The sequence below is a fragment of the Mus musculus genome, chromosome 12, assembly GCF_000001635.26.
Source record: "Mus musculus strain C57BL/6J chromosome 12, GRCm38.p6 C57BL/6J".
NCBI lineage: Eukaryota > Metazoa > Chordata > Mammalia > Rodentia > Muridae > Mus > Mus musculus.
The window spans coordinates 59,289,687-59,299,428 of NC_000078.6; the positions used below are offsets into that span (position 1 = coordinate 59,289,687).

Below are 9,742 nucleotides of genomic sequence, written 5' to 3' on the forward strand. Positions count from 1 at the left end.
CTCCCAGGAATTCCCCTAATGTGCTTTAAATTGACCCTGTGAGCTCATTTTGGGGTCTCTCCATCTTTGTAGATGATAGACCCCCAATATGCTGGATTTCTACAGAATAAAACACTCTTTGAATTTACATACTATTCCAGTCTGGGATATCATTCGTTAGTGAATCATAGACCATCTCCTGATGCATGGATTCCAAGGTAAGAAGAGATGGAACTTTTGTTCTTCCATAAGCTCTTGACACATAATTTCTCTTAGACTTAAGTTTGGATAGCAATTCTTTATTTGTTGTTCCATTTTCTGTGAAGCAGAGCTATCAACAAAGAAATATACAGTGTTTGAGATCATCTGCTCTGTAGGAATCAAATGAGACTCGGTGTTGAGAGAGTTATGAAAGAACAAACTGCCCCTGTTATCCTTTTTCTTATTAAAGCACATTAAAAGTAAGGTGAGGTCTTTGGAACTGATGACACCAAGCGATTTTTTTATATGCAAATATGCTTTTTAGTAAAAAATGAAATTAACATAGTTATGTCAATTATTAAGTTACTTGGTTCTAAGCCTGCCCACCCCACTTTTTTTGTGCTCTAGGGGTCGAACTCTGTAGACACCATCCTGGATTTTGTCACATCAGACTTTGCCAGCAGGAGGTATAGGAGGGACATTGGGAGGTAGAAGAAAGAAGGAGTTTGATCTTTCCTGTGGACTTCCAGCTTTCTTTGTGTTCCCATGAGCCTCAGCCCAGTGATGTTACTAGTCAGCCATGATTCCTTCCCTTCTTGGGTATCTGGAAACCAGGATGATAATTTTCCAGGAAATGTAGAGAGAAGTTTATCAGGTACAATGGCCTCAGGCTCCAGCTGCTTGCAGAGGTTTGCATCAGAGCTCTGGCTCGACATTAGCACAGTTGCCACAACTGCAGCAGGGACCTAGGACCCTGGCCCCGTGGTAGCCGCCCAAACCTCTTTACTCCTTTTCTAAGAGCTGTAACACTAGAGTTCTGCTGATCTCATTCATCCTAGATTCTACTTTATCTCTTCTGTCTTAGTGTGCAGCAGCATCTGATGCCAGGGAGAGAAGAGGCAAATTGTGGACCTCACCCATTTAGGATTCTTGCACTGTCCACTCCTAGCCCTGGTACCGGTGGTATCTGGACACCCTAGGAGGAATGGTGGAACCTGAAACCACAGAGATCCATCTGCTTCTGAGATCTGGCATTAAATGCTTGCACCTCAACACTCTTCAGTGTTTCCTCTTTAGGAACACTGTCTCAATCCCTATGGATTTTCCTTCACTTTTTAAGGTGTTAAAAACCTTTCCCTTACTCTTCTAACTCAAATGGGGGTAGGTATTTCCAGTAGTTATGAAATTCATGGAATGTTAGAGGGCTTTACACATCTAGTTAATGTTTTCTATAGAATCCCCTTGGTTCTATTGACTGTCACCTGTGAAGGGACAGAGACACAGCTCTACATTATCACCCTCAGCAGCCTGAGAAATTCCTATAGTCTTTTAGGCATCTCGACTCAGGACTGATGATTTCAACAAAGACAAGAATTTTAGGATAGCCAGTACGAAGTGGAGTTGGAGATTTTATTAAAGATATTTTAATATAGACTTTAATTGTCTTAGCATTGGCCACATACACAATTTTGGTGGCTCTCAAGTTACATCCCAAGGAATTGCTGAAATTCCTCTTCTCTATCTTTTTTTTTTTTTTAATATGTGAGATTATGAGGTAGCTTCAGAAGTCTCTTGGATGGAAGTATAGTTTGGTAAGGTAAACTAGGCCCTAATAGGTAGCACAAGGACTCCAGGGCAATGCCACAGAGTTTCTGGTGCAATTCTTAGAAAACTCTCAGGTATATATTGGGAAATGGAGAAAGGCACTCTTCAGTCACTACCTATGCTGGAATCCTTGTTTTCTTCTGGAGAGAGGCTTCAGCCAGACTCTGTGGTGAGGGACTCCTTTCAGTCTCATGTCCCTATAATTTTCTCTGTATTTTTATCCTGCCTCAGCTAAAATGAGTTTTTCATCCTTATTGAAATTACACTGATACAATTTCCAAATTGATTGGAAAAATTATATAGTTTAAAGTCATATTTTAACTATATATGCTATGTAGTATACACTATTATTTTTCAGAGAATAGCAATGGCATGTGTTCCTCAGATTAATTATAAAATAAATAGAAATAGAAATTAACTGAGATGGCTCTCTGCTCATACCTGCTCCAGAGACAGCTGTATCTTCTTGTGCAGTCTCGTCCTGTAGACAAAATGATGAAGGTTGGTGTGAACAGATTTGGCTGTATAGGGTGCCTGGTTACCAGGGCTGCCTTTTGCTCTGCACTTGGCAAAGTGGACTTTGTTGCCACCAATGACCCCATTCACTGACCTCAACTACATGATCTACATGTTCCAGTATGACTCCACCCATGGCAAATTCAATGGCACAGTAAAGGCCGAGAATGGGAAGCTTGTCATCAATGGGAAGCCCATCACCATCTTCCAGGAGCGAGATCCTGCTAATATCAAATGGGGTGATGCTATTGCTGAGTATGTTGTAGAGTCTACTGGCATCTTCACCACCATGCAGAAGGCTGGGGCCCACCTGAAGGGTGGGGCCAAAAGGGTAATCATTTTTGCCCCTTCTGCCAATGCCCCCACCAGGAGAAAAGTGACAACTCAAGATTGTCAGCAATGCATCCTGCACCAACTTCTTAGCCCCACTGGTCAAAGTCATCCATGACAACTTTGGCATTGTGGAAAGGCTCATGACCACAGTTCATACCATCACTGCCACTCAGAAGACTGTGGATGGCCCCTCTGGAAAGCTGTGGTGTGATGGGTGTGGGGCTGCCCAGAACAGCATCCCTGCATCCACTGGTACTGCTAAGACTGCAAGGTCATTCCAGAGCTGAACAGGAAGCTCACTGGCATGGCTTTCCATATTCCTACCCACAATGTATCCATTGTGGATCTGATATGCCGCCTGGAGAAACCTGCCAAGTACAATGACATCAAGAAGGTGGTGAAGCAGAGGTATCTGAGGGCCCAGTAAAGGGCATCCTGGGCTACACTGAGGACCAGGTTGTCTCCTACGACTTCAACAGCAACTCCCACTCTTCCACCTTTGATGCCGGGGCTGCCATTGCTCTCAATGATAACATTGTAAAGCTCATTTCCTGGCCTGATAATGAATACAACAACAGGGTCATGGACCTCATGGCCTACATGGCCTTCAAGGAGTAAGAAACCCTGGACTACCCCTCCCCCCGCCCCCCACAAGGATACTGAGAACAAGATAGAGGTCCTCGGTTGCTGAGGAGTCCCTATCCCAACTCGGTCCCTGACACTGAACATCTCCCTCACAATTTCCATCCCAGAACCCATAATAACAGGAGGAACCTAGGGAGCACTTCCTACTCTCTTGAATACCATCAATAAAGTTCGCTGCACCCACAAAAACAAATGACATTAATAATTGAGGTTAGATTCTTGAAAATCTTCTGCTTTGTCTTCATTCCTTTCATGTGGCTGAGGACTGATGAGAATTTGGTCAGTGTCTTGCTGCCCCGTGGAAAGTCACCTGGGGACCATCTACTTCATAAAAACCACCAGGCTTTAAATTAAAATGTTTCATGTCAGCCTGGACTCACAAGTTGAACTGATATAATTGACATTTCTGAGCTCTGCATCTCCAGGCTAAGTTCTGAGTTTGCCTCTGAGAGCTGCAGTGTAAGTGCCAATCACAATACCTTAGCTTGGGTTGGTCAATTTTAAAATCTCTGAGAGGACATTGTTTTTTTGGTATGAGACTTTTACTATATAAGATGGAAATCTTCAGTGTGGTTAAAATTTGCTTCCAGCCTTTATCATTTATAAATCTACAAAGTGAGATGTGAGTTATCATATGAAGGTCTCATGGAGAAGAAGCCCATGTAGAAAGAGCTCCTTCCTTGGACTTTGCTGATGCTGGAGATGCTGGTCAAGTCAGGACATCAAATGAAGCAGTTCTGTGTAAACATGGAGGTCCAAAGGCAGTCTGCCTATTTATTGAAATTGCCCAGTGAAACATAAAGAGATATTAACAAGAAGAAGAAGAAGAAGAAGAAAAAGAAGAAGAAGAAGAAGAAGAAGAACAACAACAACAACAACAACAACCCCACCTCAACAACCATTCTTGCATTCTATCTAGTTTGCTTAACACAGTTTATTTCTTCTAAGTCATGGCATATAATCTTGTCTGTGCTTTTCTTGGAACACATCTTTGTGATCCAGAGCCTCTTCCTGTATGTCTATAAGTTGTTTGTCTTTGAACTACTAAACTAGCAATGCTTAATTCTTAATGTCTAAATTATAAGGTCTCAGGAATTGATCTAGCTCAGGCATGTCTTCATAATAGTTTAATTTATAGGGCAATATTATGCATGATTCAGATTAATACCAATATAGGTGTGGAGATGGAGGCAATCCCTCAAAAAAGGTTCCCTCATCCCAGATGACTCTAGTTTGTGTCAAGATGACCAAAACTAACCAGCACATGATCTAAGAGCTCACTGTATTTGTTGCTTTTCTGTTGCTATGATAAAAACCACACAACTAGAATTTCTTAAGAAAGAGTTTATTTTGGCTTATGGGTCTATAGAGAGTCCATAATGGAAGAAGCAGCCCAGCAATAGAAAAGGGAAGCTGGCTGACTGCATTTCAACTGCACAGAGTACACAGAGAGACCAAACTGGAAAGTTAGATGAGGTTGCAAAACTTCAAAGCCCACTTTTAATGTAGTTCTTCAGTCAAGGCTCTGCCTTCTAAAGATTCTATAACATCTCCAAACAGCAACACCAACTGAGGACCACGGATGTAAATACATGAGCCTATGGGGAGGGGAAATTCTCATTTAATCCCCAATACTTACCTAAGTTATTTTTGAATTGCTTACTGTATCCTTTCAATTTTAGTGATTTAAAAAATTAATTGAAGTACAGAGCTATTGACTTTTCTGTATTTATTAATGAAATCAGTAGTGTTCTATAGTTTTTTATGAACCTTTCTTTGTCTGAACATATCATTTTGAATAATGTTTATTTAAATCAAAGATTATTGATCTTTTCAGGACTTGGTTCCATCTTGCCATTAGCCTAAATTTAGACACATGTCAAATAGGTTGTCTTAAATGCATGTAACTATAAAAATTCAATGATTTTAGTCATTTATTTTTACTACTTTATAAAGCTTGTCAATATTTGCTAGAAACTCCATAAATAATCTTGGTGATGAAAACATAATAAAATATTTGTTAATTTGTCACAAAGGGGCAGAGATGTGTGGGGCAAGTGGACTGTGCTACCAGACAAAAGAACTGTTAAGGTTGGGTGAGCTCAGACCCTGTAAATCTCAGAATTGAGAATGGTAGGAGTGGAGCCATTTTCTACCTACTCTGGAACTTGTAACCATGACACCCCACTAAGAGGACCATGACAATCAGTTACATAGCATAACACCCAGAGTCTATCTCCATGCAAATAGAGCATCACTAACATCTCAAACTAAGCCAATAGGAGATATCTATCCCTAAATCCCACTCTACTCCTCAATGTTTATATAGTGCCTGCCCCCATGGAGTAAAGCACAGAAGCTATTTAACTGATGGACGTTTGAGGGTAGCTGTTTTATTGAGCTGTAACACTTGGGGGAAGAGTTCTCTCGATGGCAGTGCTGCCAAAGTTCATGATATCATTTAAAAAAATCATTGCCAGGCTGTAGTGGTGCACACCTTTAATCCCAGCACTTGGGAGCCAGAGGCAGATGGATCTCTGTAGGTTCATTGACAGCCTGGTCTACAGAGTGAATTTCAGGACAGGCAGGGCTACACAGTAAAAATCTGTCTCAAAAGAAAATCATTATTTGTTATTATTTGATAAGTATGTGTAAAATTTGTTGGCCATCATTTCAATACTGTAATGGCCAAAGATAGAGCTATAAGTGTCTTTTAAGAATATCTTTACTGCTGTCAGGCAGGATGTATAAGCAGCAAGAGATAGTTTATTCTGGATCCAAATTTCATGTTCCAATGTGTTTAGCAATTTAATGAAGTTTATTATATTAGCAGAGCAAAAAAGTTGTAAGTTAAGGCATAGAACAAGGTTGTAGGGGATTGAAGGTGAACAAATGTTAACTATGGAGATATCAACACCTTGGTGGGTGGGTAAGCGGGCTATAGAACATGAGGAAATCTCTTCTGTATGTTTCAGAGTCTATTTGATGCCATTTTTAGCTTGAGTTGGTGGTAGATAGGGTTGCTTTGTATATTCTAAAGGAATTGCCCAGGAGTTACAAGGATATCAGGCCCCATAGAGAGGCAGACAATGAATGGCCATGGAAAGGTGCTAAAGATGGTCCAGATAATTTATACTTAGGCTATGGCTCTGCAATATTTTGTTGATGCAAAATCACAATTCTCACCTCAACAGTGACAAGAAATAATTTCTTCTGTAGCCAGAATATGAGTGGCCTAGAAACACAGATTCAATGTACCTCAAATTCTGTGTTACAATGTGATAACAGTCTTATAAACTTTTTATAGTAACAGAAAAAAGAAAATCATGAAATAAAAATACCTTTAAGTATACCACGAGAAACATTAGGAAGGCATGTTATAGAGAAAGGTGGGAATCTCAACAATAGGCCTCGGTGATATCTGATGCCATCTTTAGCCTTTGGTTGGTGCAAGCCAGGTGGTCTGTTTGTATATTTTAAAGGATTCCATCTTCATAAAGATGTTAGGTCACATGCAGAGGTGGATATAAATGGTTATTGAGAAGCCAAAATAGCACAGAATAATTTGTAATTAGGTTCTAAACCTGTAATATTCCATCCTTTACACAGTCTTTGAAGTTGTGATTATTCTGTGGTCAAGAAAGGATGCCTTCTTTACAGGACATTTTACAGGACACAATTTCAACTCTGCCTAAACACTGACCAGTCAGTGTTTGATCAGTCAGTCAGCCTTTGTAGGTACTGCTTCTTTCTAGGAACCTGCCTTCATCTATGGGAAAAAAAAGTCACCTAACAACTTTTCGGAATGTATCTACATCATTAAGCAATACATAAGATACATTGTAGATATATTGATTTTTGTTTCTGGAACTTGCTCATATATTAATGGAGGCCAAGAAATCCCATGACTCCCCATCTGCAACTAGAAAAGTAGGAAAGTATAATTCAGTCCCAGCCCAAAGGCTTGAGAACTGGGGCATGGGGAGTGATGATATAGATGGTGGTCTGAATGTAAAAGCCTGAGAACTAGGAATGGTCACATGTAAGGACAGGGAAGGAAAGATGTTTCAGCTCAAGCAGAGAAAATGAATTAATCCCCACATCCCCTGCTGTTTAGTTCTAAGTGGAATAGGAGAGGCATGAGGTGGGAGGTGTTTGTGTGTGTGTGTCTGTGTGTGTGTGTGTGTGTGTGTGTGTATGTGTGATTTTGGGATTGGTAGGTGTGGAGTGTCTTTAACATCTGATGGTACCTATCATTGTTGAGAAAAGACTTTCTTCACTAAATCCACTCGTTTAAATGCCAATATCTTTTAGAAACACTCTCAGGCACCCAGCCTAGTATTTTACCAGCTAACTGGGTATCCTTTAGCCTTGTCAGTTTGATACGTAAAATTAATCATCACACATATTTCATTTATGTGTGAAATATGACAATGTGTTATAGACATATTACCATCTCAAAGGAGAAATAACGTTAGTTACTCAATGCTTCAGGGCCATGGTAGTCTAGATTTGGGCAAATGCATTACCGAAGTGGTTTGTTCCATGTGATCCACATGACAGCCAGAGATTCCAGTATCAAAATGTGAATAATACATTTCAATGAGAAGGTAGATACTTCATTGTTTGTTCATTAATTCAATAAGGTTTTATTTCATGGCATTATGTTCCATGTTTTATACTAGTACTTGAGATTCATCAGTTAAGAAAATAGATAAACATTTCTGCTCTTGAAGTACTTACAACCTTTTTTAGAATGAGTACTTTCTGGACTTGTTAATTCAGTTTTCTTCCTGTTGGGTTTAGACTACTTGAAGCCTTTTCAGAGTCTAGACTAGGCCCTTTAGGGTAATATTTTAGGATGGGGTTGTAGGGGGTCTGTATTAGTCAGGGTTCTCTAGAGTCACAGAACTTATGGATAGTCTCTAGATAATAAAGGAATTTATTGATGACTTACAGTCGGCAGCTCAATTCCCAACAATCGTTCAGTCACAGCTGTGAATGGAAGTCCAAGGATCTAGCAGTTACTCAGTCTCACGCAGCAAGCAGGCGAAGGAGCAGGAGCAAGAGCAAGAGCTAGACTCCCTTCTTCCAATGTCCTTATATTGTCTCCAGCAAAAGGTGTAGCCCAGATTAAAGGTGTGTTCCACCACACCTTTAATCCCAGATGAAAGGCATAGCCCAGATTAAAGGTGTGTTCCTTAACTCGGAGATTCAATCTTCTGGAATCCATAGCCACTATGGCTCAAGATCTTCAAACCAAGATCCAGATAAGGATCTCCAAGCCTCCAGATAAGGGTCACTGGTGAGCCTTCCAATTCCGGATTGTAGTTCATTCCAAATATTGTCAAGTTGACAACCAGGAATAGCCACTACAATCCACCCCTTGTCAACTTGACACAAATAATATCTCATGTTCACATGAAACAATAACAAGGTTGTAAATACGCCTAACATGATATAACTATCCCTCGTACAATCGCAAACGCATTAGTAAATTTACAATGGGCATTCATATTACTTTATAATCCTCGTTTCTGCAACTGGTTACGTGGCCTTAATTGGTATTTATAACTACCTTCCTCTACTACCCATTCTGTATTTCCTTCACCTTCAGCCAGCACCTCAGCAGGTCTTGGCTCTTTTCCTGGAGGATTGACCCATACCTTCATTCCTGATGGGTCTGCGTCCTTTGTCATCCTGCTTGGATTAGGCTGTTGTAGTTTCCCATTGACTTTAATCACAGGACATGGTAGTACTAAGAGACGCCCTAAGGGATCTCCTGCACTCCAGACATAATCTTGCTTACCACCATTGTGAAGAGGTAATCCAATTTCCCCATGGTAATCTGGATCTATCACCCCTCCTAACACTGTTATTCCTTTTTTAGCCTGTTGGTTTAAGGGCATTAGAAGCCCAAAATGACCAGGGGGAAGTCTGAGCTTCCAGTTCAATGAAATGTTTGTTGTAGCTCCTGGTAGGAGCACTCCCCTCTCTGGAGCCAAAACTTCTAAGCCAGCAGAACCTAGAGTTATGGGGACAGGAAGCAAAAATTTTCCTAGAGGGTCACTAGGAGTGATAGTAAGTGGAACTATTCCGTTTTCCACCCCTTGATTCCTGGACCCATGAATCCTGGCTATGGGTGAAACTGTACCATATATTGAGCGCTGATTCAAAGCATATACTGCCTTCTGAAGAACTCTGCCCCAGCCTTCCAAGCTGTTACCACCTAATTGGCGCTGTAACTGCGTCTTCAAAAGGCCATTCCATCTTTCTATCAGACCAGCTGCTTCAGGATGATGGGGAATGTGGTAAGACCAGTGAATTCCATGATCGTAAGCCCACTGTCGTACTTCTCTGGCTGTGAAATGAGTTCCTTGGTCAGAAGCAATACTGTGTGGAATACCATGACGATAGATGAGGCATTCTGTCAATCCGTGAATGGTGGTTTTGGCAGAGGCAT

General features: G+C 40.8%; 1 pseudogene; it reads left to right on the plus strand.

The window, feature by feature from the left end:
• On the plus strand, window positions 2,261-3,468 carry Gm7719 (predicted gene 7719; annotated as a pseudogene).